General features: G+C 43.7%; 1 long non-coding RNA gene across 1 annotated transcript; it reads left to right on the top strand.

Moving 5' to 3' along the window:
- The first annotated feature begins 248 nt into the window (after positions 1 to 248).
- On the top strand, positions 249 to 4,568 carry LOC141089372 (uncharacterized). Its single transcript, XR_012232263.1, has 2 exons — positions 249 to 2,960; positions 3,122 to 4,568. It is a non-coding gene; the product is annotated as an uncharacterized lncRNA (long non-coding RNA).
- Positions 4,569 to 9,202: the final 4,634 nt, after the last annotated feature.

Raw genomic sequence — 9,202 nt, forward strand, 5'->3', positions numbered from 1 at the left:
TGCGCGGCCACAGATCCCACCCCGCTGTCGCTTATGATTTATTCACACTGTGGGCTGGGAATCTTGGGCATGCGCAGTCGTTCTCTGTGGCTCTCATGCCCAAGATTCCCAGCCCCGCAGTGTGAATAAATCATGACTGATGGATGCGAGGCATTTGTCAGAGGGGGAAAGACCTGCCCCCCTGTCAAAATTCAGGTATTTTTGAACAATTTTAAAAACGATTATTTCTGCGGTGGAAGGGACGCTAAGTAACAGAGCCACCTTGACAGAATGCAGCATTAGTGCTGCACAAGGTGGCTCTTTTACTTAAAAACGCTTGGGGGGGTGACAGGTTCCCTTTAAATAAAAGTAGGAATGAAAGTCGGAAATGTCAAGGGGCCACGTCTTTGGTTTCTGCCTCTGGATAGGTTACTGAGATTTAATAAAAGGTGAGAAGCTGTGACGTCATAAGACTGATTCACTCAGGAAAGCTGCTGTGACATCACAAGTCAGTTTCAGTAAGTTATAAGCTGTGACATCAGAACTATTGAAGAGCTACACTCATTCTTATCCATGTCTCGCAGTAAGGCCACGTTCACACTACTGGTCAGTATTTTACCTCAGTATGTGAAGGCCAAAACCAGGAGCGGTGATAAATACAGAAGTGGTGATGTGTTTCTACTATACTTTTCCTGTTCAGCTCCTGGTTTTGGCTTACAGATACTGAGGTAAAATACTGACCAAATACTGAGAGTGTGAACGTAGCTTAAATGGTGGCTTGATACACTGACAAAAGATTATCCGGACGGCTACAATTAAAATTGTATGTGGGTAGTGGGACGCCCTCCCAGGGCTGTGGGATACTCGGTACCGTGCCGGTGTCAGGGGGATGTGTCACAGCAGCGGTGACCCGGTCCATGGCCCTGGGCGCCCAAGCAATGGGGGATGTAGTTAATGATGGAATAGTTCGTGATGCCACCCGTGGTGTTTGGCAAGTATGGTGTAAGGCCAACGCTGCATACAGATCCGCTGGACTGATGGTAGGGTGCAGCAAAGATGTAAAAGCTCCCCACAGGTGGAGCTGTAGTCCCAGGGCAGTGTAGATGTAACCAGCACGGGAATGTAGCAGTGCTGGAAGCGTAGGGAACAGACAAGACACAGCGGTTGCAGTTTCTGTACCTTTACTTAGTATATGCAGTCCAGGGTCCTGATTACAGATGGTGTTGGAGCAGGTTAGCCTGGAAGCAGATCAGGATTCTCTCTCAGCAGAAGGCTGTGCAGTCTCCTTCCTAGCGGCCTTGTGGTGTGAAGCACCCCAGTACTTAGTTACTCTGGAATGTCTCTCTTCAGATGTTCCTAGAACTATACTTGTATGACAGACAGCTGTAGCCTCTCTCGGGGACTCCTCTCCTGAGTCCTGGCTCTCTATGCAATTGCTGTTGTGTCCCAAGTCTTGGATGGGAGCAGGGCATTTACAGCCTCCTACTCCTCTGGTATCTGCTGTAGGACCTTTAGTATCCTTACAGCCGTGGAGACCAGGCTCCAGTTCGTGCGCTTTCAAGCTGAGGGAGCTCTCTTTCCTAGCTCAACCACCTCCAGCTTCTTTCCACACGTCTGCACACTTCACCCTCCGCAGACTATCTGACCACTCCTTCCTCTTGGCCCTCAGGGAGCACCCCCTTCCCTCCATCCTGGTTGAGTTCACCCTGCTGGCCTGGAGTGGAACTGTGTTGCATGCATTAGGTTAACTGCTGGAGAGACCCATCACTGCTTCCAAGCCTGGCATTACCCTCCCCTGGAGGAAGGCAAAGCCACTGTGGCGACCATACTCCAGGGGGCGCCACAGTAGCACCTGTCAAATTAGCAGTTAGAGATGTAGAAGCTTAGGTGTTGTTGTTGTACTTGGACCTTTCTCTTGATGGTGTGTGCTCTTGTAGTAATGGCACACACAATGACAAAATTCAAAAATATACAAATGACTGATTTGAAGGATAACTGATCATAGAGAATAAGACAAATTAATGATCAGTTGAACAGAGACTTATTCTTTGCTATCTCCCTGGTCAATCATTGTCCAAGAAAGGTTCCACTTGATGGATGTCATATCCCACGACTTGGGAATAATGCACACAGTATTGCATTGTCTTTATATTGTGCTGTCTCATTGCAAAGCAATAAGGTTTGCCCCTCTTTAGAAGTTTGTCCTTTCTCTCTCCAGCGCTGATGTAGCTCTGTTAGTAACCCCTCCATTCTTCTTCTTCATTCACTGTCTAGGTGTCAGAGCCATCTTAGAAGCCCATGTGTTTGCATCTATGGTTCAGTAAAATCTTTTTTACATGCTTTATTTGTGCATAACAACAAGAATTCAGCTGGAAAATAAACCTTCATATGGAATCTTCATACGTGCCTTCTGCAGTCAAATTGAAGGTATCTGATTATATATCTTTGTGTAAGTAGCGGTACATAGAGGGATCCTAGAAATGTTGCCTCAAGCTCCCTATACTTGCTGCCTAATTATGGAGTCAAAAGTAATGGGCATGAGGCTTTTTTAAGCCATTAATGACCGCCCATACATCTTTTAACAGCGACCGTTAAGAGTACTTATTCCGCAGCGCCTCTTTTTAACTGCACTGAGGAATGAGTATAGTGCAGCCGAGCGGCAGCAATTCCCGCTAGTGTCAGCTATATCTGCCCCGGACGGTTTTGCTACGGATTGGGACCGATTAACCCCCTTAAATACTGCTGTCAGTCATGACACCAGTATTTAACCCTCCGTCAGGCGCAATAGATCTGACAGGCACACAGTAATTAGTTTCACTTCTCTCTCCTTGCCTACTTATCAGAAAACCCCACCCCTCCTAGTTATCTCCTGACTCTACAGGCTCTGTGAAACCTGATATCACAGCAGACCTTCTAGTGAGCAGATATCAACACTTTGGCTTCTCAGGCACATTGCGCCTGATTTCAGCACAAATTGAAAGGTTAGTATTTTCTTTTTTATTCATCACGATTGTGTATTTAGCTTGTTTTATGAAGGATTAATGCTAAGTTAGTGTACATAAGTACTGTTTTCTTAGACAAAAGGAGGGTGGCTTCTAAGGCATATTGCGCCCTAACACATACTCTTTCTCTCTTGCTTCAGATTTTCTGCTGCAATGGCCAGAAAACAGTATGATTCATCTAAACCCCTTCATTTAGAAGAAATGAAGATTTTTTTGTTAGAAGATGATGAGGAAGAACCAGCAGTAACTGAGGATTTAGAGGAATCTAGTGACATTTCATCTGAAGATGAGGTAGCAGAATGTAACACTGATTCTGGAACAGAGCAGGATGGTGATGACACTGATACAGAGGAAACAGACACAGATCTAGCTTATTATTTGGGCAAAGATAAAAATACAAAGGACGTCCCAAGGACGTTCCAGAACAAACACCGACTCTACCACCTTCTAAAAGACGCAGTTGTACTACCTGCTCATTTGTATCTGGTTTCAGAAGGCTTTCTAAATATGACTGCAAAATATGTAAAGAATCAATCTGCCTTTCCCATGCAACTTTCGTCTGCCAGCCTTGCTTTTCTAAGTGTACCTGTGCTGCTTCTGCTGCAATTGAAACCACTGAAGATGAGTAGAAAATAATTAAGTAACATCTAAGTGCAATATCCTTTAAGTTTTTTTCCATAATTTTATATTTAAGCAATAGTTAAGTAAAGATAACTGGAGCCTATTTGGCGGTACTACCGAAAAGTGGTACTTTTAGTTTTAATAAGTTTATGGTTAATAAATGTTTTTTTTTGCATCTGATTTGGTGTAATCTCTTTTAATACATTCCTATGAAGGTCACTGACTACTTCTATAGTCCTGAAATTGAAAAATGTAGCTACTATAGGTGGTTTTCTGACCTGTGCTTGTCAGGCACATTGCGCATGAACTGAGGAGAATCTATATTGCGCCTGACGGAGGGCTAAGTTGTTACAAGGGGGTCACAAGACCTCCTTATTAACCATCGGACCTCTGCAATGAGGATCGCGGGTCCCAATGGTTACCATGGTACACTGAGGTCATTTGGCGGCCTGTGGGATCAACAAACTGGGTCTCACAGGCAGTATCGGTGAGACTTACAATCTCATACACTGCTATACACGAGTATTGCAGTGTATAACACGTGATCAAAATAAAAATTATACATGTCCTACAGTGAAAAAGCATAAAAAGTAAAATAAAATGTGTAAAAAAAAAAAAAAAAAAAAGCACACAAAAATCCATTTCTCCACTCAAAACGCAGAGCTTGTGCTAAAATAAAAATAAACAAAAATATGACACATAATTAGTATTGTCGCATCTGGAACGTCCTGCTCTATAAAACTGGCATATTAGTTATTGCGTTTGGCAAATGCCGTAAAAATAAAAAAACGCCAAAAATTTTGCTTTTCATCATGGTGACTAATAAAAGTGAATAAAAAGCAATCAAAAAGTCATATGTAAAAAAAAAAAAGATATAAATGAAAACTCCAAACTGTCCTGCAAAAAAAAAGAGCCCTAATATGGCTCAATCGCCAAATAAATTAAAAAAAATTACAACTCTCAGAATATGATCATGCAAAAGCAAACTCATTTTGCTAAAATATTGTTTTTAGTGTGTAAAAATAGCAAAGCATAAAAAATATTAAAAAAAAGTCTGTTATTCCTGTAATCGTACCAAACAAATCAGTCTTATCACTTTTACCGCACGGTGAACGGCGCAAAAAAAATAAAATAAAAACTGGTACCAAAAAAATCTGCAACTCGTCCTGCAAAATATAAGTCCTCATGCAGCACTGTTCGCAAAAACAAAAGTTCCAGCTCTCAGACTACAGCAACAAAAAAAGCAATTTTTTTTTATAAAAAGCACTTTGTGATATTAGTAAAATCTAAAAAATGAAGTGATATAAATTTGGTATCTCTGTAATGGCACTGACCCAAAGAATATATCTGGCTCATCACTTATACTGCACGTTTAACTTCACAAAAATAAGAACTACTCTTGTACTGCTGTCTTTTTGACCATTCTACCTCCCAAAAATCTGAATAAGGCTCGGCTCACTTTTATCCTGCGCTCTCCACTGAGCGCTTACGTTGTGGATTTTGTGTAAATTCCACAAAACATGCTATTCAGACAAAACTGCAGATGGAACCACTCACTTATGAGGCAAATGGAGTCACTTTGGACCAGTCTATGTTCCAGCAGTGTCCCATCTTTTTAGCGCACATCTTTGTCATTATGACGGGTGGTTCCCTTGGGGGATTTCGTCTGAATCTTTTTTTTTTTTTTTTTTTTTTTTTTTTTGGATTTACATGGCAACCCCAATGTAAGTGCTCAGCGTAGAACACAAGAATGTGATCCAGCCTTATTCTGTAAGCAATCGAAAAATATTATGTACCCCAAAATGTTACCAATAAAAACGTTAATTTATCCCGCACAAAACAATCCCCCCACTTGGGGCCGTCATCTGTCACTGGAACTATAGGGGTTCCTACGTTACTGCTACAACAAAGATCTTGGAAAAGTGACATGGCTCCTGCCCCCTCGAATAAAATTCACTGAATTCTGCAATCCCAAATTGAAATACCCCCTCCTTTGGAGCCCCACTGTGCCTAAACGACAGTAAGTGGCCACATGTTTGGCATTATTGTAATGGAGAGAAGGCACTTTATTTACGGGTGCGTATTACCAGACGCACAATCTGGGCACAATGTATGGGGGAGTTACAATATATGGGGGCTCTACACTATGTGGGGGCACAATGTTTGGGTACTAGATTTTCAACTCTCCAGAATACAGTAAAAGCCTGGCGTGGATGTTACAAAATGTTCATTGCAGTCATAGGTGAATTCATTGAGAGGTGCAGTTTCTACAATGGGGCCACTTTGGTTTTTTTCTGCTGTTCTGGCACCTCCGGGGCTCCACTAAAATGTCATAGTTCCATATCTCAATGTTATAAAATTCTATGAGGCACCTATGGGTTCAAAATACTCACTACACCCCTACATGAATTCCTTGAGGGGTCTAGTTTCCAAAATGGGGTCACTTATGGGGGGGGGTTTCTCCTGGTTTCACATGTCAGGGGCTCTTCAAATGTGACATGACATTCACAATCTATCCCTGGCAAATAGCATTTTTCCTTTTCTAGCCCTGAAATGTGCCCAAGCAGAAGTTTTTGACCACATATAGAGTATAGTTGCGTTCGGGACAAATTGCACAACAAATTATGGGGTTCATTTTCTCCTCTTATCTGTTGTGAAAATTACAAATTTCAATATGATGATCTAATGTTATCAAATTCTGTGTAGTACCTGTGTGTTCAAAATGCTCACAATACCCATGGATAAAATCCATTCCCCAGCGGTGGAATTCAGGAAAATGGCCTCCGGAGGTGGTGTTTGTGTGACGCCCCCAGGAGTATGGTCGCCACAGTGGCATTGCCTTCCTCCAGGGAGGGTGTTGACAGGCTTGGAAGCAATGAAGGGTCTCTCTAGCAGTTAACCATAACATGCAACACAGTTCCCACTCCGGGCCAGCAGAGGGAGCTCTGAACCAGAATTGGGGGAGGAGTGCTCTCTGAGGGCCAGGAAGGAGAATTTGGAGTTAGTTCTGTGAGGAGGGCGAAGTGTGTAGACGTGGAGAGAGAAGCTGGGGGACTGAGCAGAGTTGAGAGCTCGTTCCTAGCTGGAGCGCATGATCTGGAGCCGGGTCTCCACTGTTGTATGGATACTGAAGGTCCTGCAACAGAACCCAGAGGAATAGGAAGCTGTAAATGTTCTATTCCCATCTAAGACTCGGAGGCACAACAGCAACGGGTGAGCCAAGAGAAAAGATAGAAGGCTACAGCTGTCTGCCATATGAGGTAGATTTGAGAGAGAACAAGAAGGAGGAACTTCAGTGTAATACAGTACTGGATGTACCTCAAGTAAGCGCTAGAGAGGAGACTACACAACCCATCTGACAGAGAGATTCCTAAGTTGCTTCCAGGCTAATCAGCTCCTGTGCCATCTGTAATCTGGACCCTGGACTGCACTTACAAAGTAAAGGTAAAGAAACTACATTCCGCTGTGTCCTTGCCTTCTTTCTGCAACTTCTCCAGCACTGCTACATCTCTGTGCCAGACACTGCACCCTCTTCCTCAACCCCTATTATCTTCATCTACTCTGCCCTGGGACTACAGCCCTGCCTGTGGAGGGCTACACTATCATTGCTGCACTACACCATCGGTCCCAGAGGATCTGTCTGCAGCGTCGGCTTAACATCTTCATTGCCAAATACGACAGGTGGCGTCACGAATCACTCATAAACTTTATTCCAACACTCTACCCCTTTTACATGGGCGCCAAGGGCCACGGACCGGGTCACCGCTGCTGTGACATTCCCCTCTGAGAGACCGGCCCGTTACCGAGTACCCCACAGCCCTGGGAGGGCGACCCATTTGTGCATATTGTGATCTCGGCTCATCATTACCAAAGTATTATTGTATGGGTAATGTATAAACCAGGAAGACAAATACCTGAACCAGACTAGAAAAAGCCATTCTCTGACCTTTGTCTGTTTCTGCCTGACCATGGAGGTTGGCACCCTAAGGAAACGCAGTGGTGCCCCCACTCAGCGACAGCTTCGCCTGAATGTCCCTACCAGCTCCTTTGATCGCTAAAGTAGCAGTTCCCTAAGTAATAAAAGGATCACACACAAAGCAAGTGTATCCAACACAAACTACAGTGAATCCAAAAAGTCTATCATTAGCAGGAGACACCAGTAGGGGAAGGTATTTAAAGCTGCACCCAAAAGGTGATAGGACAGACAAACCCAAAACTAACTAAAAACTAAAACACTCAGAGAAAAATTGTATCAGTTGTGTCTCAGCGGAAAGAGACAAACCACAGAACACAAAATCAAAGGTTCAAATCCAGAAGCACAACAAGGTCTCTTTCTCTCAAATATTATTCACAAATTTGTACAAATGTGTTAGTGGTCACTTGTCCTTTGCCAAGATAATTCATCCACCTCATAAAAGGCAGGCCACAATAAAAGGCCAATCAAAAATGTGCAGTTTTATCACATAGTACAATGCCACAGATGTTGCAAGTTTTGAGGGAGCGTGCAGTTGGCATGCTGGCTGCACTAATATCCACCAGAGCTGTTGCCCGTCAAATGAATGGACATTTAGCTACCATAAGCAGTCTCTAAAGGCATTTCAGAGAATTTGGCAGTATATCCAACTGGTCTCACAACCACAGACCACGTGTAACCACACCAGACCCGGACCTCAACATCCAGCATCTTCACCTTCAAGATCGTCTCAGACCAGCTACCCAGACAGCTACTGCAATAATTGGTTTGCAGAACCAAAGAATTTCTGCAAAAACTGTCAGAAACCGTCTCTGGGAAGCTCATCTGCATGCTCATTGTCCTCATCGGGGTCTCCACCTGACTGCAGTTTGCCGTTGTAGCGGACTTGAGTGTGCAAATGCTCATATTTAATGCCATCTGGCCTGTCAGAGAAGTGTTCTCTTCACGGATGAATCCCGATTATCACTGTACAGGGCAGGTAGGCAGACGGCAGGTAAGACGTCATGTGGGTGAGCTGTTTGCTGATGTCAACATGGTAAATCGAATAGCCCATGGTGGCGATGGGGTTATTGTATGGGCAAGCGAATGTTATGGACAACAAACTCAGGTTCATTATATTGATGCCATTTTGCACAGACATGCCGTGATAAGAACCTGAGGTTCATTGTTGTGCCATTCAACCACGACCATTACCTCATGTTGCAGCATGATAATGCATGGCCCCATTTTGCAAGGATCTGTAAACAATTCCTGGAAGCTGAAAACATCCCAGTTCTTGCATGGCCAGCATACTCACCAGACATGTCACCCATTGAGCATGTTTGGAATGCTCTGGATCGGCGTATATGACAGCGTGTTCAAGTTCCTGCCAATATCCAGCAACTTCGCACAGCCATTGAAGAGGAGTGGACCAACATTCCACAGGCCACAATGTAAGAGGGTCCTGACCCCCTAATGTAGATGTTGTGGCAAGTGTGCTCAAAGTTATTTTGTGTGGTTATATTTGTGCATAATTTAAAAATGTATTGATACCTATGGCTGTTGTTTGTGTTAGAATCCTGCAGTGTTGACTTCGAGGCTGGCCTCTGGAGGGGAGTTGGGAAAAAGTGGCCCTACAAATCAGTGG

The sequence above is a fragment of the Dendrobates tinctorius genome, unplaced genomic scaffold (assembly GCF_039654945.1).
Source record: "Dendrobates tinctorius isolate UK_male_01 unplaced genomic scaffold, ASM3965494v1 ptg000046l, whole genome shotgun sequence".
Classification (NCBI taxonomy): Eukaryota; Metazoa; Chordata; class Amphibia; order Anura; family Dendrobatidae; genus Dendrobates; species Dendrobates tinctorius.